Source organism: Leptonotus elevatus, chromosome 17 (genome assembly GCF_054856555.1).
Source record: "Leptonotus elevatus isolate MCC_2025b chromosome 17, RoL_Lele_1.0, whole genome shotgun sequence".
NCBI classification, from domain to species: Eukaryota; Metazoa; Chordata; class Actinopteri; order Syngnathiformes; family Syngnathidae; genus Leptonotus; species Leptonotus elevatus.
In genome coordinates, this window is record NC_141255.1 from 18973730 (window position 1) to 19000273 (window position 26544).

Genomic DNA, 26544 nt, shown 5'->3' on the forward strand with positions numbered 1-26544 from the left:
CAGACACTTCAACCACAGACAATGGCCCATTGTTGTGGAAATAGATTAGGTCCCAGTCATGACGATAAGACTTTAAAAACATCATTGATTACAGACATTAAAAACATCATTGATTACAGACACTTTGAAATTGCGACATCACTCACAAAGACACATCCACAAATAAAAGTTATACTGAGGAAATAAAAAATTAAAACAGTTATAACTAAATCTGGGCAGAAGACCCTCTTCAATGTGAAGCATGTTTTAGCCAGCAACTCCACAAAATAGCTCGTAAGGGTTAAAGTGAAAGTGTTGATGTGTTCGCTTGCAGTAGAACAGCGTTACAGCGCATCCAAGAACTTAACACACACAAAAAAAAAACATGCAACGTCGTGAAAAGAAGTCACTATAACACAATTTTGCATTAATAAATTAAATGATATTGCATGTATTTGGGGGGCTAGCGTCAAGCTGTATTTTACTATTTTAAAATGTGCAGATGTTCGCAAGTTACTTCTTGTTTAAAATTAGATTTCTCTAGAACACGTCGATCATTTCTGGTTTCTTTCATATTTTAAAAAATGTATTTAATTGTTTTGAAATTACTGTATTAATGGGAAAAAAATGCAACCCAATTTAAATTAGGAAAAAAAGTTGTGTATATTTTATTGTAAATTTAGATATAAATTGAGATATAAAATGTATGATTAATCGTCAGTTAATAATTGAAGTCATGTGATAAATTACAATAAAAAATGTAAACAACTGACACCTCTAATATATATATATATATATATATATATATATATATATATATATATATATATATACTCGGCAAAGAGTAGCTCTAATAAATGGGAAAGGGGTAACAACAGTTAACTCGTGTTACAAAGACTAACCCAAAAGCTGGTTCAAACGCAAAAAAAATAAAAATAAAAATTCAACGTCAATTTTTTTGGAGGGGTGGGGAAAGTCGATTTTAAAGTTGAAATCAAAATTACATTGAACAAACAAAACAGGAAAGGGAAATAAAATTAAAATGGATTAATAGCCTTAGTCAAATTAAATGATTGGAGTGTCAATACAGTTCTATGCAAATGTCCCTTTATGGATGGGTTTCAGGGCTGAAAAATGGTAGAACTGTACATATACATATATATATATATATATATATATATATATATATATATATATATATATATATATATATATATATATATATATATATATATACATACAAGCTGCTTTCCTAATAGTAGCTTTTAGAACTCACACCTTATTGACTAAGACACAACAGAAAAATGAAAGAGGGAAAAATGAAATAATTGACTATCAAACTAAAAAAAACACACTAAAAGAACAGACAGACAGCAAAGTGTTAAGGCAAGGATACAGTCAGTTAACAGTAGCACTAATATAAACTAGATCAAACAGGAGGAAAAAAATCACAGCAGTGCAAGTAATCCTGTTAATTGGTTTGGCCCCAGCGTGTTTGTTTATACAGCCGTGGTGCTGTCACTATGCCACCTATCAGACTAGGAAGTCGGCTTCGTTCCTCAAACAAATCTCGTACACACAGAAGTATCTCAAGACTTGCGTGTGTCCAAAAGAAGACGCTGATGACGTTTAACGGCTGTAATGTATAAGTCTTGAGTGGTGCTTTAGCGCAGCCACAGGGAAAGAGTAGAAGAAGAATCAGCAAAGAAGACAAACCCTTTTTTTCTAACTTTATTGCAATCTACAGAACAAACATGGCTTTGCATGTATCAAAACAACATGAAAAAGATGAACACAGGAGAAGTGACAATGGCGGGTGATTTAAGTACAACACTGGTTGTTAAACGTGGGAATAAAGAAGCAAAATATTTTGCTGCAAAAGCAAAAGCAAGCTAGGGAGGCTGTACAAAATGACTACGACATGGCTATCCGCCATTGTTGTTGACAGACTAACAATTCGCGGGCAGTCACGTGACAATTCGCGCATACGTCATCAATCTGCGACAATGCGTCTTCATCGAGCTCATCATCACTGGAGGAGTATCCTGCATATGGTGTCCAGATGGACGCGTACGGGGCGCGTTTTGAAATCTTTCCACTCTGGAGCCCGGTTTCAAATGTGATCGGTTTCAAGCTCTGAAAACGCACCATCGTGTGGACGAACGGCCTGAACGATAAGAAACTTGTGAGGATACATTGAAACTTACTTTCGTGTGGATGGGACCTTAGAAGGCTAGAACGCGGTTGATTATTAATGTAATAATTAAACACAAGCAGACAGTTAAGCCTACAAGTGTGTTTAAAAGGACGCGGATAAACACTATGATCTTGCGAGCCTCTTGAAAGCTAACGCCACTCGAGGGGGAAAACGCTCAACATGTAGTTAATTTTGCAAAGCAATGAGTAGTGGGTTAGCACTTGCACTTAGCCTAGCTTAAACCGCGGAGCGGCCACCGGCTGTAAACGGCAGCAGTGGTTTGATTGACAGGCAATGATGAGCAGATCGGAGCTTGATGTTGCTTGTCTCGCAGCCAACGCTTGACTGACAACCTGTCAACCTAAGATGGCTTCGAGAGACAAAGGGGGGAGGTACTCAACTCCACGCCCCCACAAACCACGCAGCTCAAACTTCACAAGGACTATGGCGCCATCTCATGGAAATGCGTACACACACACACACACACACAGGTATGCAGCTAACGTCTTAGCTTCCCTGTCTTAACCCGCTCACAGTGAGCTAATTCGGAGTTGGCGGTTTACGGAAAGCACACTCACGACTCACAACTTCTCCTACACGTTAGGTGCGGGAGGAAACGGGGCAATGGCTCGAATGTCGTTACATCACTCAAGGGTAGCTAATCTCGGGCACGTAACTCGAGTCTCGTCAAGGTGTTGCACGGCGGCCGTCACCTGACTTCCTACACGTTCCGGAAACACAAAACAAACGCACAACTTCAAATTCAGCCAGCTGAAATTTACAAATTGCCAACTTGAGTTTTATCATGTCGTATTCACATACAAGTTAGTATACTGGCTCTCGTTTTCTCAATCAATCCTGCTACACTCTCGTTCCACACTTGCAGCTCACCTAAGATGTTACTACACACAAGATAGCGGCTAGATAGACGCTAAAAAGGGTAAATCAATGCAGTTCTATGCTATCAAAATAACTCTACACTCGGGCGAATACCAATGATAAACACGCTGCGTGAAAGTCTTTCAAAAGCCTAAAACATGTATGTTCGAGTGGACATTCTTTTAAATAAAAGCCTCACCAAGGGGCACCATTCTGTAGCGATAATTGATGTTGTCTTTTGGATGAATTAGTAATTTGATTGCCGCTTGAGGAGGTAATTCCTTCAATCACCTATAGGGGCACCACGTTCTGTTTACTTTCAGTTTGGAGAAACACAACGGATAAAATCCAAATTCTCGTTTATTTATTCATAATCTGAAGTCGCCACATTCAAGATTAGTAATTATTTTATTTATACAAAGAACCATGAACATTGAATTAAAAAGATGTACTGTACTGTAAAAAACGAGTGTGATATTGATTTGTGTTTAGGTCATTTTTTTTAATTTATAAGACGTTGATGACAGCTCAGTGCATTTTTATTTTCATATTAAGAGCTATCTAATCTTTAACATGAAATAACTTGTGAAGTTCTGCACATTTCTAAAATTGTAAAATACAACTTGACCCCAGGCTCCACAAATACATGCATTATTATTACATTTATTACTGTTAAATTTTGACGTGGACGTGTCTGCTGCGTTGCAACTGGAATTCCCCCAGTACAGGCTTTCCAGGTAAGCGGAGGTCATTAATCGCGCATTGAAAAAAAAAATTGTGGAGTTAAAGGAACTTTAAATTAACTCAAAATACCACACAAATTTTGACACCATGTATGTATATATATATATATATATATATGTCTGTGTATGTGTGTGTGTGTATGCTGGTATCGAGCTAGTCTTACAAAATATCCTATTGCAAGTGTGGATAAGTGCAGTGGCAGTGGAAATGGACTAGGAGAAGCAACTGGCTGTGCAGTGACAGGGCCTAATTAAGGCACAGAGATAATTCAAAGGATTGGTTGGTTTAAAATGTACCCCCAACAATGGTGTCCCACAGGGTTTGGATAGGAAAAGCGGAGGGGAAAGTACATTGCCATGTGCAGGGAAGAGAAAACACACTGTGTGAATCAACAGTAATACAGTGAACACAATCGAAAAGTGGATCAGGGAAAACGTGTTGTCGCTTTATTAAAACAAAGTCAAGACATCGTTAGCTGTATTTTTGTCAGAGCTACAATGTAATAGTTTTTCCAAAGAAAAGAGTTCAAATGATAATCCATTGAAAAATCTTCTATGGAGGTGGAAAAGGTGCAAGCTGCTGAAATAGTTTGTGCATTTAGCGAGCGCTTTGGCACTTAAAAAAAAAAAATAAATAAATAAATAACAACGTAATCAGACCCGTTTGCATTGCATTGGTCGTTTTCATGCAAAGTATTGATCAAAACATCGATCAATTCGATTCGATTTAACTTGTCATTCAGTGTGCAGACAGACACCAGCAGTACCAATAATATGCAAACGACGCAATATAATGTCATATCAATATTTTGCCCCACACAAATAAGCATGTGTTGGGTGTGTCACCTGATGAAAAATTAGGCTTCCTCGAGGACAGGCTTCCAACGCCAACGCACGCTCCCGACACAGCTGAGCCTTGGGCATAGACGAGAATTTTTGGATAATGCGGCCTGATGTGTCGCAGCTCGCTGACTGGCTCCTCGGATTATATCAGAAAACTCACAGCAAGGAAGGACGGCAAACGGTCCTACGGCTGAACAATTGCCTCCTATAGCGTACTCAAACATGCACGCTTCCCTGACTCCTTGCACAAGCGCTTCCATCATATGCATGGCGTGATATTAGTTGAATGAAAGGGAGGATTAATTGAAAGGCAGCTGGTTACGAAGACACATGGACACATCGCTTCTCTATCACCACACGATGCATCCCGCATCAGCTAACGTTTTCATCACCATAAAGATAATGAGATTTTTAGGCCGGCGCGTGCCTTCGTCGCCATTTCGCTTCCCAGGTGAGGTCATTCCTCTCAAATCCCAGCAACAAATGACGAGTCGTGGCCAGGTTATTCCTCACCTATAGCGGTGGTCGTCGAACGACACTTTATATGGATGAGGCGGCTAATGAAGGATCAGTCTTGTGTGATGAACATTTTCCCAAGCCCGGTAATCACGTGCTGGCTCAATTAACACTCCGGAGCTCACCTATTGTTCATGTGGCACGCACCTGCTAAATGGAGGTTCATACCTTCCGCATTTTGCATTAGCGCGTATCAATTATGCAGGTGGTGGCAATTATGTATTTATGAATTCTGATAATTACATTTTTAATACGGCAGATGTCGGCTTCGCTTATTGAACTTAATGAAAATGAATGACAGAGCACTTTGCCGTACGACAACTGGAGCAGCGCATGGGCGGGTTGTGAACACCGCGTCTCCGTTCTTGATTAGCTGCAATTAAACAACATGCTTGTAATTTTATCACTGCCGCTCACAGCGGATTTGCATGATCAAAACCAAAATGGTTTCTATACATTAATTCCCAGTATGCGCTCATTTCTCTTTTATTAATGAAGTAAGAGCAGCAGATACTAGTAAGAAGCTTTAGTGGAGCTACTTCATAATGCATCATTAGTCCATCACCGTAACGCTGCTCGCAGAAGTCGACTCTGGTAACAAACTAGTAAACATGTGAAGGCCGGGAAGAAGGAACTCTATAATTTACTGCACTAAAGTTACTGCTATGGGAGAACTCACAATCTGAAAAGGATGCACATGGTGGTTTTGCTGACATTATTCCGTCTTTGTTGGTGGTATCAGGCCCAACATCGGGTAAATTATAGGGGTGTGCCAAAAAATAGATTCTCATATGAATCACAATTCTTATTTAGTACGATTCAGAATCGATTTTAAATGTCCCAAAATCGATTTTATTTAAATTATTTTATACTGTCTTCCCTTTGTTTGTGCATACCTTTTTTGGGAGCGCTGTTCATGTTGTACCTGATTTGGCCACTTGGGGGCAGTGTGGTTCCACGCGGTCTGATACACTGTTAAGTTGTAGCCACATTAGAGAGTAGAAGGAAAAAGTCGCCCAGGAGCGCACTAATTAGCATTAGTGGTTCAGACTGGAGTAGATCATTACGATTCCTTGAACATTTACAAATTGATGCAAAAATCATTGTCGCACACCCAAAAATCGTAAACGAATTGAATCGTGAGACATTAAAAGATCCCCCCTCCAAGTAAATTAGCTAAATACACACTCAAAGTCACAGATACTACAGTAAAGTACTGCAAAAATAATATCTTTATTCTGCTGGGGTTTTGTGGGTGGGGGTGTGTGGGGGTGGGGGGGTGGGGGTGTGTGTGTGTGTGTGTGTTTTTGTTTGTGGACAAATACACTTTTACATCGACTGACATTTTTGGACACTGTCATGTCTTCTGGCGAAGAGGCATTAGTTCATTTTATATTTCACAAAAAAATTACAAATTATAAATAAGTTCCTTTAGAAAACCCACATTTTTCAATAACTGTGCTCCCCACTTCGGTGGCATATGGGAACGAGAGGTAAGGTCAGTGAAGAATGCCCTTAAAGGAACGAACTGTGCCTGAAGCTGTACTCCAGACCGTCTTGGTGGAAGTTGAAGGCATCCTGAATGCTAAACTCCTCGGCTACGTCTCCTCTGACATAGAGGATCATGATCCCATCACGCCTAGCATTCTACTAATGGAACGATACGACGCATCCCTCCCTGAAACTGTTTATGACTCCAGTAACACCCTCGGGAATCGCAGATGGAGACACAGTCAAGTTCTCGTCGACCACTTCTGGTCCAAATTCATTGGCTACTACCTGCCCAGCCTACAAGAAAGACAGAACTGGCAGAAAGATGAGAACAGTATCACACCAAACCAAGTGGTCCTTATTGTCGATCCACAGCTTCCATGAGCTTTATGGCCGGTTGGGACAGTGACAACTACTTACCATGGAGCTGATTGACTGCTGCAGTTAAAGTAAAGGATCAGATGTACATTCGAGCAGTCGCTCGCTTGGTCACACTCCCCAAAATTGAAGACAAAGATAATATTCCTCAAACTTGAGTGCTCTTTCTACCTTGGATTTGACTGTCCATACAGACAGTCGGGGGGTGGCTGTGTTAGAAAGCCCACATTGTTCAATAACTGTTTGCAATGGTTAGTGTTTGTGCATTGTTTAAGTTTCCTTTTTGTTTCAAATTTCCTTCTCTGTTTAGCGGTCATTGAACGAGTGCCGTGCCGAATGCGAGTGACGCAGTTGCTTGTTTTCTGCTCTCGCTCGAAGCAGCCAGCATTCTCTTGAGCCATGAAACCCTCACAGTTACCGACTGGCTGTATTCCTGAACATTTATTATTGTGTGTAGATGCCAGAAAGTGTGTTAAATCACCTATAATGTCCATTCAAAGTTTGTTGTGCAGTATAGCATACATGTATGTCCGTGCATAATGTCACGTCAGTCCGGGCTAGTTATAGTTTTGGTTAGTATGTTAACGAAGCTAATGATGCGCTTCACGCGAATATGGATTGTTTATTTTGTGTTTGGTTGTTTAATTACTGAATGAGGTGACAGTAGAATGATGTGCTTGCTTATTTAATTGCTCAATAGCAATACAGTGACTGTGAAGCTTGTACATGCTGTACACTAGATTTAAGTTTATTATTTGTATCTTGTATATGTTGATTATTCTTTCTTTGTGTTGTTGAAGACCACAATAAATAAACCAGTCAACTGGAATACGCGTCCGTGTTCTCCAACAGGAACACACTCATCCATACCTTGCCACTCTAAAATTGAACTAGCTGGAGACATCATACTCCTTTTATGATCCCCTACGTTTTAAGTTCATATTTGCTAAAAGATAAGTTAGTTTAGTAGAGTGTATTTTATAGTGTGAAGTGTTCAAACTGATGTGAAAAAATTGTGAGACATCCTCGTTTAGTGGTGCGTTTTGATTTGTTAGTACTGAAAAAGCATCAATCACTAATAGTGGAGTTTTTACATAATTCTCCTCTTTGTAGGACACTATTTTTTCAGTTTGGTGTGTAGAATATATTGTTGGAAATCAGTCCTTGATTTCTGCGTGTTCAAATAAATTCAAAGTTGAAATCTGTGAACAAGTTTGCCAGCTTTTATTTCAGAATCTGAAAGACAAATTAGGGGCTGCTCAATCCTAGCAGCTCACCCACAAATGTGTTCTTCTCAAAGTTCATGCATGCATATATACACAAAACACCCCACCCCCTTCATCGGCAAGGAAGTACCATTTGCCCTTCCAGGCATAGCCCCCCATGTGACATTTCCTGTCAAAACAAGTCTACACACCCCCTCTCCTTATCTCTGGCTCAGGATGTGGGCAAACACTTTGATCTTGTTCTGTCAGCAAAGCGAAATACAATCAGGCCATCTCCCATTGAGTTATTTTAGTCCTCAACAGATGTGGGTAAATAATTGGCTCCTAGATAAACAATTGACCTATGGAGCATCCTCGCACCAGAGACTCCCGCAGACGGCCCTGTTGTCCAGACACCTCTTATTTAGATTAAATCAGACACCTCACTTCCCCAGGGGAGAGGACAAAGACCACAGACTAACTAACATATGGGGAACAGTTGTAACATATCTAACTAAAATCAAAAACACTTTGAAAAATATAAATTGAAACAGAAAAACAATGTTAATAATCCAACAATATACAACACGTTTGAGCTCCAGACACTTGAGCCTTGGAAGACATTCATCGTTGTGAGTACTCATAGACTTAATGCAGTATTAGCTGGTTACTTATATGTTGTACTATGTAATTAGTAACATACTGTATATTTTTCTTCTTTCTGTTTCAGTTACTACATAGATATACTTTTACATTCATATTTGATGTGTCTGTAAGAGCAATGCAACTTCATAAAGCAAGAAAAATACACCTTGTGTGCGGAGTTTTCCTTCTAAGTTCACTGGCTGTCTAACAGCACATAGTCACATGGCAGGACAGCACAGACACTGTATGAAAGAGGACACTAAGTGAAGGGGATGAAGTGCAAAGGTTGTTTGATCTCATTGTGGGAAAAAAGCTTCAGAAACCCTGAGCTTGTTTTTGTTATCCAAGTGCTATGTTGGCAAACTTAAAAAACCCGCCGCTATTGTAAAAGCAAGATTTCCTCGGTCAGGCCTATTAAAAACCACTTTCGCTGACCCGTGCAACTAACACCAGCGCTCGCCCCTGCAGACTCTCTGACTACACCTGACATCATCATCATCATCATCCCACTTCCCTCATTTGGCGCTCGAGCAGCCAAACATCATCAACGATGCAGTTTAGCTCCGCAAGATGAGCATTTGAGGCCTAACAGGGAGGATTCTACTCGTGTTCAATCTAAATGCAGATTTCATGAAGCGGATCCCTGAACTGGCTGCCTTGCTGGGAATAAAGAGTCAGCTCAATAAAATAAATAAATAAATACATAAATAAATAAGCCCTTTGCAGGTGAGATGTGCAGTCATGTATTGATACGTAGCACCGCTTCTGTGAGCACACATTTGGATTTGAAGCGACGGAATGAGTGAGGTGCTAAATGAAGTGAAAAAATGCGAGCGGGGCATCGCCAAATTCACACATTTAACTGATTCTGTTTAAAAGTATTTCTTCACTGAGCCTTGTGACCACCGACAGTGCTTTCAAATGGAGAGTGTGCCTGCATACTGATGCTATGCAAACAGAGTTAAAAGTCTTGGACACTGCCATTAGGAACTTAGAATTGATTACTGAATCTTTACAATCGCAATAAATGTCTGATAGCATACCAAATTGACGTGCAGGTTTGAGAATTTTTTTTCAAGTGTCTGATGATAAGCACATCAAATCATGACATATGAGTTGATATGGTTGAGGAAGATTTTGTAAGTGTTCTAGTAAAAGCATATCACAAACCAGCATGTAGAATTTGGTATGGTTGGAACAGATTTTACCGGCCTACTACAAATATCAAATGTACGGGTTTAGTTAGTATTGTGTGGTTGAAAAAGATTCAATTTGGTTGTGTTAGATTAGTTGACTTGAGTTAGGCCGTTGTGTCACTGTGACCTGTCCTGGCTTGGCGTCCTTTCTATCTATCTGCACTCTGGCCCACTTTCCAGTTGAAAGCAGTTAAGACCATCAGGTCACACATTTTCACATGGGCTGGGCTGAACCGTCCCCCATATGGGTGGGCAGCCAAGACAGTATAAAGGTCGAGACTATTTTGAATAGATTAGACCTTCTTACGCATTCAACAGATAAGGCTCCACAGCTGTGTACACGATCTTTCTGGCATCGAGTAAATAGTTCAACTGAGAATATGCAGTCTCCTTGGTATTATTAGTATAACGAGCATTCAAGATAAAAGAACCGGTGAAAGTTCCCATCTGAACTTCACAGTTGTGTCCGACTACAAGCTATGATATCAATGTGTTGACATACTTGTAGCAGGACGTAAAATGTAATCTTCCGATGCGATATCAAAACCTACCCATTGATTTGATACACTTGCAGTGCAAGACATGGAAAATCTCATCTTGAATCTACCTTTGTCCAAGCAGAAACATTTTGTGATGTCTTGTTCATAGGCCAACGCTGATCTCCTTAACAGAGGTAATCATGACTAAATCAAGAAGCAGCATCAAATATGAACTACAGTGCACCTTTGTCCATCAATAGTCCAAAATTCAGCCGATACTTGTTCATGACGCATGGGATAACACTTGTTTTTTTTACCTCTCTTAGTAGAGCCGCAAATTCCTGAATGAAGAAGAGCCGTCAAAATGCCAAATACCGCACACGGGTGTGACAAATGACAAGGCGGTGTCACAACAATTCATCGTGCAATATATGTGCAAAGCAGCTTTAAGGCTGTAGCAGAAATGCACATTCAATATTCATGAGATGCATCTCGGCCCGGCTCTTCATTCAAGCCACTGATTGACTGGCTTATAATTGTCGTGGTCATCAATTCAGCCGGCCTGACAAGGACAGAGAGCACAACAGTAGAAAAGAGCACGGTGTGCCGGCAAGGCCTGTGCCAGCAAAGCGCCGTGAAAATACTATACTCTGGGACGAAAGCCACGTGGTAAATTAGGTAAACAAGCATCTCATCAAAACTGAAAATAACTTTGAATCAGAAGATTAGACTAATCTTGCTGCACAAACACCCGCCCTCACAGCCGTGTTGCATCTTACAGCTGTGTCGGGGCGGTCGTAAGCAGATGGGCGAGCTCTCATTTGCTCGTCAAAACGCTGCCAAAGCTGTGTTTCTGGCCCTGACTTGAGACTTTTGCAATTGTTTCTCAGCTTTTTGACAGGTAAGAAGTTTAACATAACACAGCCGACAAATGTCAACTTGGCCTAAAACCACCCAATGAGCGAGGAGGAAGTCATTAACATGCCAGTGTGCTGATTGTAATTAAGTAAAGGAAATTGCAAGTGGTTATTATTTTCTAATTAAACCAAAGTCAGTAGTCACCTCCCACGCTCCTCTTGCATCATCATCAGCGACAACAGTTACCCTTAATCTACATTTAAATGTTCCCCACAGTGGCCGCGATTCTACTCTCAGGCAGGGTTATTATAGTTTTTGAATTTTCATTTTAGTTAGTTTGTATTTTGTTTTGAGTTTTGTTTTTTAAATTGAGTTAGTTTTAATTAGCTTTCAGGGTGGTTCTGTTAGTTTGTATCAGTTTTATTTATTTTAATTGTTTTTTGTTTTTGTTTAGTTTTAGTTAGTTTCAGTATTAGTTTTCGTTTTTATTTTATTTTTATTTTTTAACTTGTATTACTTGTGCGCAATATTTAATAAACACCATGGTAAAATGAACAAAAATAATAATAACACATTTCTTACCTAGCATTGCGTTTCAGCTGAAAAAGCAGGTGAGCTGAGCCATTGGAGGCAAAAGTCAAGCACGCAAAATTGTCGCCCAGGAGCGACGTCATCTGAAAGTGCTTTTCTATTGGCTGCTGCTAGATGACATCACTTCTGTGTGACACACTTTCAAATGTCCTTATTCTGGTTAATATCAAAATAAATATACTTAAAATACAATTTAAAAATTATCCTCAAAGGTTCATGCATTAAATTAATAACAGTACTGGGAGGCAGGTGGATCGGAGCGGGGGGGGGGGGGGTATCATTTCCCTCTGCTCCATCTCACCTGCTCCCAATTTTAATGCACCACACACACACACACACTTGTATATACACTGGGTGGGGTCACATTCACGGTGTAGGGGTAGAGTTCGCCAGTCGGCGAGCTGGTGAACTCAGTAACAGGGTTACGGGGGGTCTGGGTGTTTGGGGGCCTGGGGGCGGCTGGGGCTGGGTTGGGGTGGGTGGCGGGGGGTTGTGGGGGAAGCGGTGGCTGTGGGCCGGAGGGGTGCCTGGCAGGCCTGCCGTCCTGCTGCGTTGGGCTGGGGGGCGCTCCTGGCTCCTGGGTTTGCTCTCTGGCCGGTGGCCCCTGCGGGGCCCGGGGGTTGTCCCTTGGCGCTGCCATGGCCTGGGAGGCCCTGGGGGGTTGTGCTTGCTCTGTCCTGGCCGGGGTCGACGGCTCCCTTCTTTGGTGGAGGTTTTCATGCATGCCAGATCTACCACACCAGCATCTATCGAAATTCAAACACAATCTGCTTCTTCCTCTGGTCGTTGAATAGGTGGAGGCTGATGTCTGGTCGGTGCTGGATTTCACTTTCCTTTCTTTCCTTTGATCCTTCTTCGGGTCTCCTGACAACCTCACGACTCTAGCTGGATTCTGAAGTATTCGGTTTAGGTGAACGGTATGGGATTTTTAATGAGTACACACTCACACGTATGCACACATGCATGCACACATGCATACACACACTTACACACACACATGCACATACTCACGCACATACAAAATAAAAAATATATATAAAAAAATAAACAAAAACAAAAAAAGAGGGCAATGATGATGACATGTCGAATCGGTAAAATTACAGAATGAACAATATTGAGCTCTCAAAAAATATATAAATAAATTAATAACAGTACCAAAGACTTATTAGTTTTGTAATCATAAAATGTAGTTTCAGTTCATTTTGGTGTTTATTTCGTCAACGACATTGTTTTCTGAATTTTACTTTTAGTTTTATCGTTAGTTTTCGTTAACTAAAATAATCTTGCTCTCAGGTCCCGTTCAAACTTGTTGTCATTTTCTTTTCAGTTCTATGTGCATCAGCAAATGTGCCTGCTTTGGTGATGCTGCTAAAGATACAGATTTGTCATTTTGGTGCAGCAAACACCGGATGGAAGAAACCATAAGACAAATAAAGTGAAGAATCCAGGTACAGAAAGTGAATACCCTGCCACAGACTGGCTTTAGCCACAAGTGCTTCTACTCAACTGGCATCTCGTTTCCCTGTAGGACCTAGATTCTCCACCGCTGCACAAGGAGACACTAAATGTAATGTTAATTCAAATCTTAAACAGTAATAGCAAATGTCTGGAATTGTATTACAGTGTCTCTGTAAACAAGAGCAAGATGCAGAAGCACACAGACACAGTGATGTTGGGTTCTTTGCGAAAGAAACCGGTAAATTAATGCCAGCTCTACTCTGAGTGCGTGCGTGCGTGTGTCCGTGCATGCGTGTGTGTGTGTGTGTGTAAGGGCCTGTAGAATGTTGGCACCCAGACGAGCCCATGCAGGGGTGTGCTGCTACTTTCCACTGGGAACCGAAAAAGCGAGAACTTGATGGATGAGTGGGCTCGCCATTTCCCAAATCACATCCTGAGGAGCTTAAGTGTACTAGAGGGGATGAAAATAACGGGACCGGGCTTCTTTGCTGATATCAATCTGCCCGCCGCTTGTCCCTGACGGATGGCCTGAACCACTATCCATAATTACTAGCAGCTAGAGCACACAGAGACCATAACAGGAAAACCCTCCACTCCATAACGCCATCCATTCTTCTACCTGGTGACCTCCTACCTGGAATGCTTGTGTCTTGTTCAGGCCAGAGTTTGGCCAACCTCGCTCCAGTCAACATGTCAACTGGCAGCTCCGGAGTCCCAGATTGATGCCCGGGAACTGATTAATGCCAGAGCACACCTGGCCAGGTTAATAGAAGCCCGACAGCTTTATTGAGGAATCTTGGCTAATCTCAAGAGGTGCTTTGAAGTATTGCCAGTGCGGAAGCAACAATTTAATGGCATCTGGAAGCCTTTGTAATCGAGGTCAGGGAGTACTGAACTTCAGGTTACTGGAGGTCAAGGTCCGTAAACCACATTAATGGAATGTTCTCTTCACATTGTTGGACATTCTGCTGTTTCAATTTAATAATAACTGTTTTGATTTTAGTTATAACTGTTTAGATTTAGTCATAACTGTTTTAATTTCCTCAGTAAAGCTTGATGAGGGTAATAATGTGACGGAACGTTTGAAGATTCTTCCTTCCACATTTTATCACTTAATTAGCCATCTGTTTCGGGGGAGAAAATGTGTTATAATCGATTCCTTTGTAAAGTTTTATTTGCTGCAAAGGTGCCAGGATGTCTGGCATACTGTGTTTCCGCCTGGTTGGCCATCTGTCGGGGTGCCAGGTTGTCTGAACCTAGATTATTTCCACATCAATCGGCCATCTGTCAATGTGTATTGAGTACTGTCTGTCTTGCTTGCGAGGGGGGCGGGGCTTAAGGGCAGCAAAGGAGGAAGGGGAGGTTTTTTTTTGGGGCTGCTATGCGGAAACTATAAGAACGACTACAAGTGGGAGGGGCGAGACAGACACACGGGGAATTCATGGCGATTGGCTGAATCTTGTGCTTTGTCCAGAAATTTCTGTAAAAGAAATCCTTCGAAGGAACTGTTCACCGATCTCCAGTCTGATTTTACGAACACGCGGAAAAACGAAAGGATTGTTTTCCAACAAGATGGTGACCCCGACGTGATCTGCTGGTTGAAGGGTTTTTATCGACAGACAGAACTTCTGGCGCCAAAATTAATTGTACGGTAAGAGGACACTAATCCTCGTAGTGAATTTCTGCCTGTTGTGAACTCTAAAACCTGTTTTCACGTCATCTAAATTTTGACTAAATTGTACATGAGATCTAGGTGAACAGGTATTAGTAAAGTTTAAAATACAAGTTTGTTTCGTTCCGTTACGGAATCTCAGAAACACGAAGTCCTTGGTTTTGGATTTTACTAAGACATTAAAATATACAAGGCGGTTTCGTTCTATTTAGAATCCTAGGAACCTAAGTCTTTGATACGGAAGTAACGTTACGTTGTATTGTGCGCAGCTGAGTGAACAGCAATAAGAGATAGATGTGAGTACAGATTGAAGCAGTGGTTTTACTAAATTACGTAAAACACATGACAATCCCGTTCCGTAATGGAATCTGAGGGACCGTAAATCCTTGCATTTCTGGGGTATTACATATTTGTTCGAGGAAAACACATGTCAATCCCGTTCCGTGTTTGGAATCTGAGGGGTCGTAAGTCCTTGCATTTCTGAGGCATTTATTTTTGGGATAAGAAGTTGAAGTTTCGGCCACTGTGAAGGAATCGAGAGGTCCGGACATATTTATTAGAGGAAAACACATGGCAATCCCGTTCCGTGTTTGGAATCTGAGGGGTCGTAAGCCCTTGCAGTTCTGAGGCATTACATGTTTGTTTGTTATTATTATTTTATTTTTTGGAGGGGGGATAAGCAATGTTTTTGAATAAATAAAAGGCCTATTGAACTGTGGTACCACAAGTGAGACGTCACTGAATTAATAAAATTAATAATAATTGAATATAATAATAAATAAGGAAGTAAGTAAATAATATAGAACTGGAGGGTGAATTTGACCGCAATACTGAATGGTTTGACCTACATGTTCTTCCAAACCATGGTCAGAACTTGTTGAGTGCTCAGGTTAAGAATGCGTGTGAAGTATGTGTGGGGATTATGCCTGCAAAAAAATAGAGATGGAATGAAACTATTGTTGAATAATTGGATAAGAACTTGTTGTGAGGAAGGATGGTTTCCTTCGTTATCGACCGCTGTTTGTTTGATGAAAGAGGTAGAGTTAGCATTTGTGAAGAAACGACAGTTGTTAGACAAAGAAGTACGGAGGACATATGGGGTGTCTCCGAGAGGGAGAAAAGTCAGAGTAAACTGTAGGAAAGTGGATCAGATGATGGTTAATGCTAGAATGTTGGCTATGGGTAGTTCATTAAAACTTTTTAGGAAGAGTATGATAGAAGCAAGGAATGACAAAGGGGCAAATTTGAATGTGTTTATGTCGCCAACTGCGCCGCCACCATATGCTGAGCCGGCCACGGAAAATGTGTTTGAGCCCATTAACCCGTTTATGGTGAAAGTTCTGACAGTAACCCTCGGCTGCGAGAATATGTAGTGCAAGCCGCGGCTGACGGCTTGGCAGCTGGCATAGCCGCCTCTGTGAGACAATTGGAGGAAAAATTGGACAACGTGTTGCATATGAATGATGGGCCGCAGGAGAAACTGACCCAAGCCAAAGCTTTCGGCTTAGAACTAACTAGACACTCTGAAGTGCCTCAGCTAATTTGCAGCAAATGGTGTACAATTCTTGCCCGCTTTGAAAAAGCTGCAAACAATGAACTGACAGAACAAAACCGTATATTGAAGGCTGAACAAGATGAATTGTAGGCAACGAGAGCGGGACATGACTAATGAAACTTCTAGTGCATTGGCGAACAGCTATCGCATTGCAGATATTCAAAATCAGCTGGCCAACCTAAGATGTGCAGTTAGGACAGCTTCAGGGACACGCCCTGATTCTGCATTTGCCGAGACCAGTGCTACAACTGTGGCCGCATTGGACACTGGGCTAGTGACTGTTGTCAACGCCCACAAGGCTGGAGAGGCAGAGGGGGCAGGCGTCAACATAGAGGGCGCGGCTACAACCAGCCAAGGGGACGTGAGTCACAGAACACTCCACCCCACCTGGCTCCACCCCAGCAGCAGTATCCGCCTGTGCCAAACCAGCAGTTCCTGCCGCCACCTGGTGGACAGTTTCCGCAATGATGGGACCCTGAATTCACATGCCAAGGTCTGCAGGAACCTATGATTGAACTGATGGTAGGAGGAACTTCTTTATCATTTATGGTCGACACTGGAGCTCGTCACTCTACCATTATGACATTGCCACCTGAAAGTTCCCTCACCGCCGAAGGCATTTCATTGGTTGGATTCAAGGGAGAGGAAACTATCCTGCATATGACAACTCCTATACACACCCAGTGTTTCACACAAACTTTGCTGCACTCCTTTGTGTTTGCACCGAACTGTCCAGTGAACCTTTTGGGAAGAGATCTTCTCATAAGAACTGCTCCATTGATCCAATGTGGGCTGGACGGGCTCACTCTTCAGTTTCCAGATGGACATACTTATTACTGCGCTGGTGACTCCGCCTCCAACGTCTCCACCCAATTTCCAGTGGTGCCTCAACACGCCATGACATGCACCACTGCTGGCATCTACTGGGCAAAGATTGACACTGATTCCTCCGGCTGGAGGGATGCTGAAACTTTTTGGACACTTTGGTCGTCTTGGGTTCGTAATCTCAGGTCATATGATATGGTATCTGACTGTATGCATTGTACTTTTTTCTATGACAGATGTGGTGATGAGATATACAGTGAAGCGTTCCGAGCAATTGATGACAATGCCTGGGAGTTGCGTGTGGGTGATCTGTTTGCAGGCAAACCCGGTGTGGCTTATTCAGTTGCTCTGACTGAAGAACAATCACAATGGTATAGGATGGCAAATCCACCTGATCCATCTATGCCTCCGTGCCATCCTCATGTTTCACTGATGGTGTCATCCCAGCACACGGCGAAAGATTTGGGTCCATTTGTCCTGGCCTGCACAAAAGCAACTGATTGGCAACACTCTTTACATACAGACTTGATGTATTCCAAATCTCTTGATGCCTATTGGATTAAATCTGATTTGTTTGTATCTATGTCTGTTTTAGAACATCAACTTTTGGACCGACATCATAGAAGAGAAACATCTGACAGCGAGCTTGCTGGTGACATGTTGCAATCCTTGCCTACTGCACTGTGGTCTACTGACCCAACTGATGTGGGCCTATGTAATGTTACTCCAGTAACTTTTAAATTGAAACCCGACTCCATTTGGGTACTACAGTACCCCATGAAGGAGGAAGGACGAATTGGCATCTCAGTAACAATTGAAGGTTTGCTGAAAGCGGGGGTTCGTTGCAAAATTGATAGGTCTAACTACAATACTCCTATTCTCCCAGTAGAAAAGAGAATGTACATTTCGAATGGTACATGATCTAAGAGCTATTAATGCTGTAGTTTTGACCCCTACACTGCCGGTGCCCAATCCTCACTCGGCTCTGTCACAAATCACTCCTTTACACACTCATTTTACCTGCATTGATCTTGCTAATGCATTCTTTTGTATTCCTCTTGACCTGTCTATGCAGAAGTATTTTGCATTTACGTGGAATAATGAGTGTTACTCCTACACCAGGCTTCCTCAAGGTTTTGTGTTGTCTCCTGGACTTTTCAATGCTTCCCTTCGACAGTTGCTGTCACCTCTCCAACTTCCTCCGGATGTTCTTTTGGTGCAGTATGTGGATGATCTACTCCTAGCTGCACCATCCGAGGCGTCCTGCCTTCTTTCTTGGGTCGTCTTGTATCGAGACATGGAACAGGTATGTCTCCGTCACACAAAGATGACATCTTGCACCATCCCGTTCCGTTACGTTCCGTTACGTTCCGTCTTCAATTCCGCTTATCCGGGGTCGGGTCGCGGGGGCAGCAGCTTTAGCAGGGAAGCCCAGACTTCCCTCTCCCCAGCCACTTCAGCCAGCTCCTCCGACGGGATCCCAAGGCGTTCCCAAGCCAGCCGTGAGACGTAGTCTCTCCAGCGTGTCCTGGGTCGTCCCCGGGGCCTCCCGCCGGTAGGACATGCCCGGAACACCTCCCCAGGGAGGCACCCAGGAGGCATCCGAACCAGATGCCCGAGCCACCTCAACTGGTTCCTCTCAACGTGGAGGAGTAGCGGCTCGACGCTGAGTCCCTCCCGAATGACCGAGCTTCTCACCCTATCTCTAAGGGAGAGCCCGGCTACCCTGCGGAGGAAACTCATTTCGGCCGCTTGTATCCAGGATCTTGTTCTTTCGGTCACGACCCACAGCTCGTGACCATAGGTGAGGGCAGGAACGTAGATCGACCGGTAAATCGAGAGCTTTGCCTTTCGGCTCAGCTCCTTCTTCACCACTTGGGTCAGGATCTCATCCCCGACCCGCAGAGGGCACTCCACCCTTTTCCGACTGAGGACCATGGTCTCGGATTTGGAGGTGCTGATCCTCATCCCAACCGCTTCACACTCAGCTGCGAACCGCTCACGGCTTGAAGAAGCCAACAGCACCACATCATCTGCAAAAAGCAGAGATGCAATGTTGAGGCCACCAAACCGGACCCCCTCAACACTCCGGCTGCGCCTAGAAATTCTGTCCATAAAATTTACGAACAGAATCTGTGACAAAGGGCAACCTTGGCGGAGTCCAACCCTCACAGGAAACTAATTCGACTTACTGCCGGCAATGCGGACCAAACTCTGACATCGGTCGTACAGGGACCGAATAGCCCGTATCAGGGGGCCCGGTACCCCATACTCCCGAAGCATCCCCCACAGGACTCCCCGAGGGACACGGTCAAACGCCTTCTCCAAGTCCACAAAGCACATGTGGACTGGTTGGGCGAACTCCCACGCACCCTCAAGGATCCTGCTGAGGGTGTAGAGCTGGTCCACTGTTCCACGGCCGGGACGAAAACCACACTGCTCTTCCTGAATCCGAGATTCAACTTCCCGACGGATCCTCCTTTCCAGCACCCCCGAATAGACCTTACCTGGGAGGCTGAGGAGTGTGATCCCTCTAAATTTGGAACACACCCTCCGGTCCCCCTTCTTAAAAAGAGGAACCACCACCCCGGTCTGCCAATCCAGAGGCACTGTCCCTGATGTCCACGCGATGTTGTAGAGACGTGTCAACCACGACAGCCCCACTACATCCAGAACCTTTAGGAACTCCGGGCGAACCTCATCCACCCCCGAGGCCCTGCCACCGAGAAGCTTTCCAACCACTTCAGTGACTTCGACCCCAGAGATAGGGGGGCCCACCTCAGAGTCCCCAGACCCTGCTTCCTCAAAGGAAGGCGTGTTGGTGGAATTGAGGAGGTCTTCGAAGTATTCTCCCCACCGATTCACGACGTCCCAAGTCGAGGTCAACAGCACCCCAGCTCCACTATACACAGTGTTAATGGCGCACTGCTTTCCTCTCCTGAGACGCCGGATGGTGGACCAGAATTTCCTCGAAGCCGTCCGGAAGTCGTTCTCCATGGCCTCACCGAACTCCTCCCATGTCCGAGTTTTTGCCTCAGTGACCACCGAAGCCGCATTCCGCTTGGCCAGCCGGTACCTGTCAGCAGCCTCCGGAGTTCCACAGGCCAAAAAGGCCCAATAGGACTCCTTCTTCAGCTTGACGGCATCCCTTACCGCTGGTGTCCACCAGCGGGTTCGGGGATTGCCGCCCCGACAGGCACCAACCACCTTACGGCCACAGCTCCGATCGGCCGCTTCAACAATGGAAGCACAGAACATGGTCCACTCGGACTCAACGTCCCCCGCCTCCCCCGGGACAATGGAGAAGCTCTGCTGGAGGTGGGCGTTGAAACTCTTTCTGACAGGGGATTCTGCCAGACGTTCCCAGCAGACCCTCACAATACGTTTGGGCCTGCCTGGTCGGACCAGCATCTTACCCCGCCATCGGAGCCAACACACCACCAGGTGGTGATCAGTTGACAGCTCCGCCCGTCTCTTAACCCGAGTGTCCAACACATACGGCCGCAAATCCGATGACACGACTACAAAGTCGATCATCGAACTGCGGCCTAGGGTGTCCTGGTGCCAAGTACACATATGGACACCCTTGTGCTTGAACATGGTGTTCGTTATGGTCAGTCCGTGACGAGCACAGAAGTCCAACAACAAAACACCGCTCGGGTTTTGATCGGTGGGTGGGGCGTTCCTCCCAATCACGCCCCTCCAGGTCTCACTGTCATTACCCACGTGAGCGTTGAAGTCCCCCAGCAGAACGAGGGAGTCCCCGGGGGGAGCGCTCTCCAGCACACCCTCCAAGGACTCCAGAAAGGGTGGGTACTCTGAGCTGCTGTTCGGTGCATAAGCACAAACAACAGTCAGGACCCCGTCCCCCCACCCGTAGGCGGAGGGAGGCTAACCTCTCGTTCACCATCACATAGTACAGTGCAGTACGTAACCAGCCAAGCATTTACTATGACAGGGGGACGACAGAGAAAGATTGAATCAGTCCTGACACAACCCCACATTTTGTATATATGAAGGAATTAACATGGCAGAGGGCCTGTTGGAGGGACAACCCCATTGCTGCACTCAGCGAATTTTGGAAGAGAACTCACTGAGAAATGACCTTTACGACACCCCATTTGACGACCCAGACTTGACGTTATTTACGGACGGCTGTTGTTTTAAAGGCAATAAAGGACTCCAATCAGGTTTTGCTGTAACACAAATGATAGGAACAACTTTTGACATGATAGTGGCAGAGAGACTCACAGGGCCACAGTCAACGAGCAGAAATAGTGGCTGTAACAACTGCACTGAAGCTAGCACAAGGAAAGACTGTGAACATTTACACTGACTCTGCGTATGCACACGTGGTTGTGCACACGGCCATGGCAGAATGGCAAAGAAATGACTTCATGACTGCAACAGGGACACCTATTAAACACCATCAAGACATCTTTGCTTTGAAAGACGCCTTACTACTGCCTAAAGCAGTAGCTGTGATAAAATGTAAAGGACATTCAAGAAATAATGATTTTGTGTCAGTAGGAAATGATTCGGCAGACAAGGCGGCAAAGGAAGCGGCGGGCTACAGCCCAACACTACAATTGATGGTGAGCGAAGGTGAATTCGGAGAAGGACAAGAAATAACCACAGAAACAATTAAGCTGTGGCAGGAAAAGGCAAGTCCAGAAGAAAAAAGTGTGTGGATGTCCAAACGGGGAGAAAAAGATTAAGCAGGTATATGGCGGAAAGAAGGTAAATGTATTCCATCTCAGAAAAAAATTGAAAAATCTAATTTCTGAAGCCCATGGAATATGCCATGTTGGTATAGAGGAAACATTGAAACGACTACACACCTGGTGGCATCTTTTCATGAGACAAATTGTCAAAAGTGAACTGCAGGACTGCAGTGTTTGCAATAGATATAACAGTATGCCTACATCTAAACCTCCTCAGGGCACTCACGATCCAGACGTGACTTCACGGGGCAGGGGATTTCAATGGATTTCACTGACATGATAAAACCAGTGGCAGGATACAGATATTTGTTGGTAATAGTGGATTCCTTTTCAGGATGGCCTGAGGCATATCAATGCAAATCTGAAACAGCAAAGGTCGTGGTAAAACATTTGATTAATCATTACATTCCTTTGGCGCTGCCGCGGCCTGGGGGGCCCTGAGGTGTTGCGCTTGCTCTGTCCTGGCAGGGGTCGACGGCTCCCCTTTTTGGTGAAGATTTTCATGCATGCCAGATCCACCACACCAGCATCTATCGAAACTCAGACACAATCTGCTTCCTCCTCAGGTCATTGAATCGGTGGAGGCTGGTGTCTGTGGATCTCACTCGGCTTCGTCTGTCCTTCCTTCCTTTCCTCAGTCTCTCCTTCGGTCTCTTGAGGTCTCCCTGATTTTTTATTTTTTTTTGGATTTGTTGGAATTTAGATATTTCTTGGGTTGGGGAAAAATTCTGGTGGGTGACCCGGTGGGTGGTGTCTGGTCGGTGCTGGATTTCACCTTTCATGGTTTTCTTTGGTCCCCTCGGGTCTCCTGACGGCGGTGTTCGGTTTAGGTGAACGGTATGGGATTTTTTCTAATAGGTTGTTGGTGAGCTAACACACGCACGCACATACACATACTCACCCACATACAAAAAAAATAATATATATATATATATATATATATATATATATATATAAATAATAATAAAGAGCAATGATGATGACATTTCCAAATGAACAATACTGAGTTCTTTATAAAAAAATAAAAAAATAAAATAAAATAAAATAAAAATCTTGTGCAGTTCGCCTGCACAGAAAAGGGGACACGTGGTTCCACATCTCGTCTACACGGCCCGCCAGATCCGCCTCAGGCTCAGCGATCCCACCACCGGAAAACCCAGTCTCAGCAATCCCACCATCTGATGACCACCTGACGGCCCGACCGGAAAACCACGTCTACTGATCCAGTGTCCAGCTGCCCCTATTGAGGACATCATTAAACAAAGATTGAGTCACATTTAAGGGCAGAATAATCCCTGTGACCAATCCTAGGACCTCGGGCAGTCGACCCTGGGGTCCTAAAAGAAGCTGGCAACGCCATTTTCTCATTCAACAAAGAACGTCATCTCGAGATGGTTTCAAAGTGGGAACGCATCTCCATCTGCTGCTACATCACGACACTCTTTCTCATATTGATTTTTATGCCAATCTGGTATCTCTTGAAGCCCCTCAAAACAACCTTGAACGTAACCACAACACATCGTATTAAGCGAGGTATTGATTCTCCACACACTCCCTGGCTCATATCCTGGACTTATAATAACTCAATAACAGTGACAGTGGCCCCAAACACGAACACCTCTGTTAGAATTCCCATTAGGTCTTTGAAGGGATTTAGGAACACTAAGCAGACTAAAGGGGAAGACTGGGTAGAATACTGGTGGTATTTGACAGGACATGTTTTTCAGCGAGACTGGAGTACTTTTATAACTACCCAGGATGGAAGTCACTGGCCACCGGGAACTAGTGTGGAGGCTATTTTCTTTAGCAAAAGGGTAACACTGAGTAAACTGGGAGGTCAACTCGAATTGACTTTTGCTCTTCCCGATGGAAATATACGGCCGCCTAATGCAACTCTATATAACACCTCCTGTTGGGGATTATTACTATGGGCATGGTTCACCGGAGCTAACCCCTATTTTCCCTTTGTAGTTTGTGTCAATAAGACTATGGGTAACTTAGAACAACCAAAAATGACTAATTACATGAAGGTGACCGGGGTGAAAGCTGTTAGCGTACCGCTCGATGGTTGAGATGAGTGGTTCCGTGTTACGACAGGGTTGTCCGGCAGCAGTAACAATTGGCTACTGCTGGCTAACGAAGCGGCCCGTGCCACTAACGAAAACTGTGTGATATGTGTAGGACCACGACCTCTATTACGAGTAATCCCGGCTAAAATAGAGAATCGATGTGTAATGGAACTTATGAATAAAACATCCCCAATGTCAATTGCTCTAAATGGGATAAGGTGTATCCCCTCGTAAAATGGCAGAAAAACAAAACAATATTTTCAAACAAAGTTGCGGATGGTAATTTCTCATGTATTAAAATGTCAGGAACAATTGGGAAAACTGAATCACATCACTCACTGCATTTCGGCAATAGACGTGGGACAAATGTTCCAACCTCAATCTAGAGGGGACATATGGTGGTGGTGTGGCGATAACAGATTATTTGATAAATTGGCTTTGAATAAAACAGGATATTGTGCTCTCATCACCCTCCTACTGCCAGTACAAATCTACCCCACCTCTGTTGATAACCTTCTAAAAATGATTGATAATTGGGAACCCAAATTTCCTCCTCCTTTTCGAAAAACCAAACGGTCCTCTTGGCAAGAGCAGAATGTTTCCACTTACATTGATGCAATTGGAATACCAAGAGGTGTGCCAGATGAGTACAAATTAGCTGATCAAGTACTCTCAGGGTTCAAATCTACAATTTGCTGGTGGTGCACCATTAACAAAAACGTAGACAGAATTAATTATGTACATTATAATGTACAAAAGCTGGGAAATTGGCCTCAAAGTGGTTTTGAGGCTGTACATGGCCAGTTGGCTGCCACATCTTTCATTGCATTCCAAAACCGAATTGCACTAGATATGTTGCTGGCAGAAAAGGGCGGAGTCTGCTCAATGTTTGGAGATCAGTGTTGCACCTTCATTCCTAACAACACTGCACCCGATAGAAGTTTGACTATTGCAATTGAAGGGCTGCGTACACTCAATAAGAAAATGAAAGAAGATGCAGGTGTGGATACTTCTGTATGGGATAATTGGATGGATATGTTTGGGCGCTATAAGACTTTAGTTTCCTCTATTTTTATATATATCGCTGTATTTGCTGCTTTGTTAACCATATGCGGGTGTTGCTGTATTCCATGTATTCGTTCCCTTTGTCAAAGAATTATTACCACTGTTATTGAAAAACAGGACATACAGAATAAGTCTTCTTATACGATACGATACGATATACTTTTATTTTCCCCGTGGGGAACTTTTTCCTGGACTCCACGATATGATGATTGAGTCTATCGCTCCCCCAAAGGAGCCCACTGTTGCGACATCCGACGAAGAAGACGAAGATCCCGCTGGAATTTTTCTCTGAAATGTTTATCTGTTTGTGTCGGACTCAAAAGTGTCCGAATGAGGGGCTGTTGGAACTTCTGCTGTTTCAATTTAATAATAACTGTTTTGATTTTAGTTATAACTGTTTAGATTTAGTCATAATTGTTTTAATTTCCTCAGTAAAGCTTGATGAGGGTAATAATATGACGGAACGTTTGAAGATTCTTCCTTCCACATTTTATCACTTAATTAGCCATCTGTTTCGGGGGAGAAAATGTGTTGTAATCGATTCCTTTGTAAAGTTTTATTTGCTGCAAAGGTGCCAGGATGTCTGGCATACTGTGTTTCCGCCTGGTTGGCCATCTGTCGGGGTGCCAGGTTGTCTGAACCTAAATTATTTCCACATCAATCGGCCATCCGTCAATGTGTATTGAGTATTGTCTGTCTTGCTTGCGAGAGGGGCGGGGCTTAAGGGCAGCAAAGGAGGAAGAGGAAGGGGAGGGTTTTTTTGGGGCTGCTATGCGGAAAATATAAGAACGACTACAAGTGGGAGTGGCGAGACAGACACACGGGGAATTCATGGCGATTGGCTGAATCTTTTGCTTTGTCCAGAAATTTCTGTAAAATAAATCCTTCGAAGGAACTGTTCACCGATCTCCAGTCTGATTTTACGAACACGCGGAAAACTAAAGGATTGTTTTCCAACAACATCCACCCAGTTTAAAACAGGATCTGTTGGCGACCTTGAAAACATCATTGGTTCAGAACCTTACTAAATTGAAAAGGATTTTTCTTTGATGTCTTGCTTCACTGGAACCTAACATGGTTGATTGCCAGCAAATTGGTGCAAAAGAATGTCCTTAAGAATCAAAGTTCTGACTGTAAAATAAGAAAAATAAAGCCACAGCTCTGGTCTGCAGCAGC

General features: G+C 43.6%; 1 pseudogene; it reads left to right on the forward strand.

Annotated features, from left to right (window-relative positions):
- Positions 1-17192: 17192 nt before the first annotated feature.
- Positions 17193-24439, forward strand: LOC147160334 (uncharacterized; annotated as a pseudogene).
- The last annotated feature ends 2105 nt before the right edge of the window (positions 24440-26544 follow it).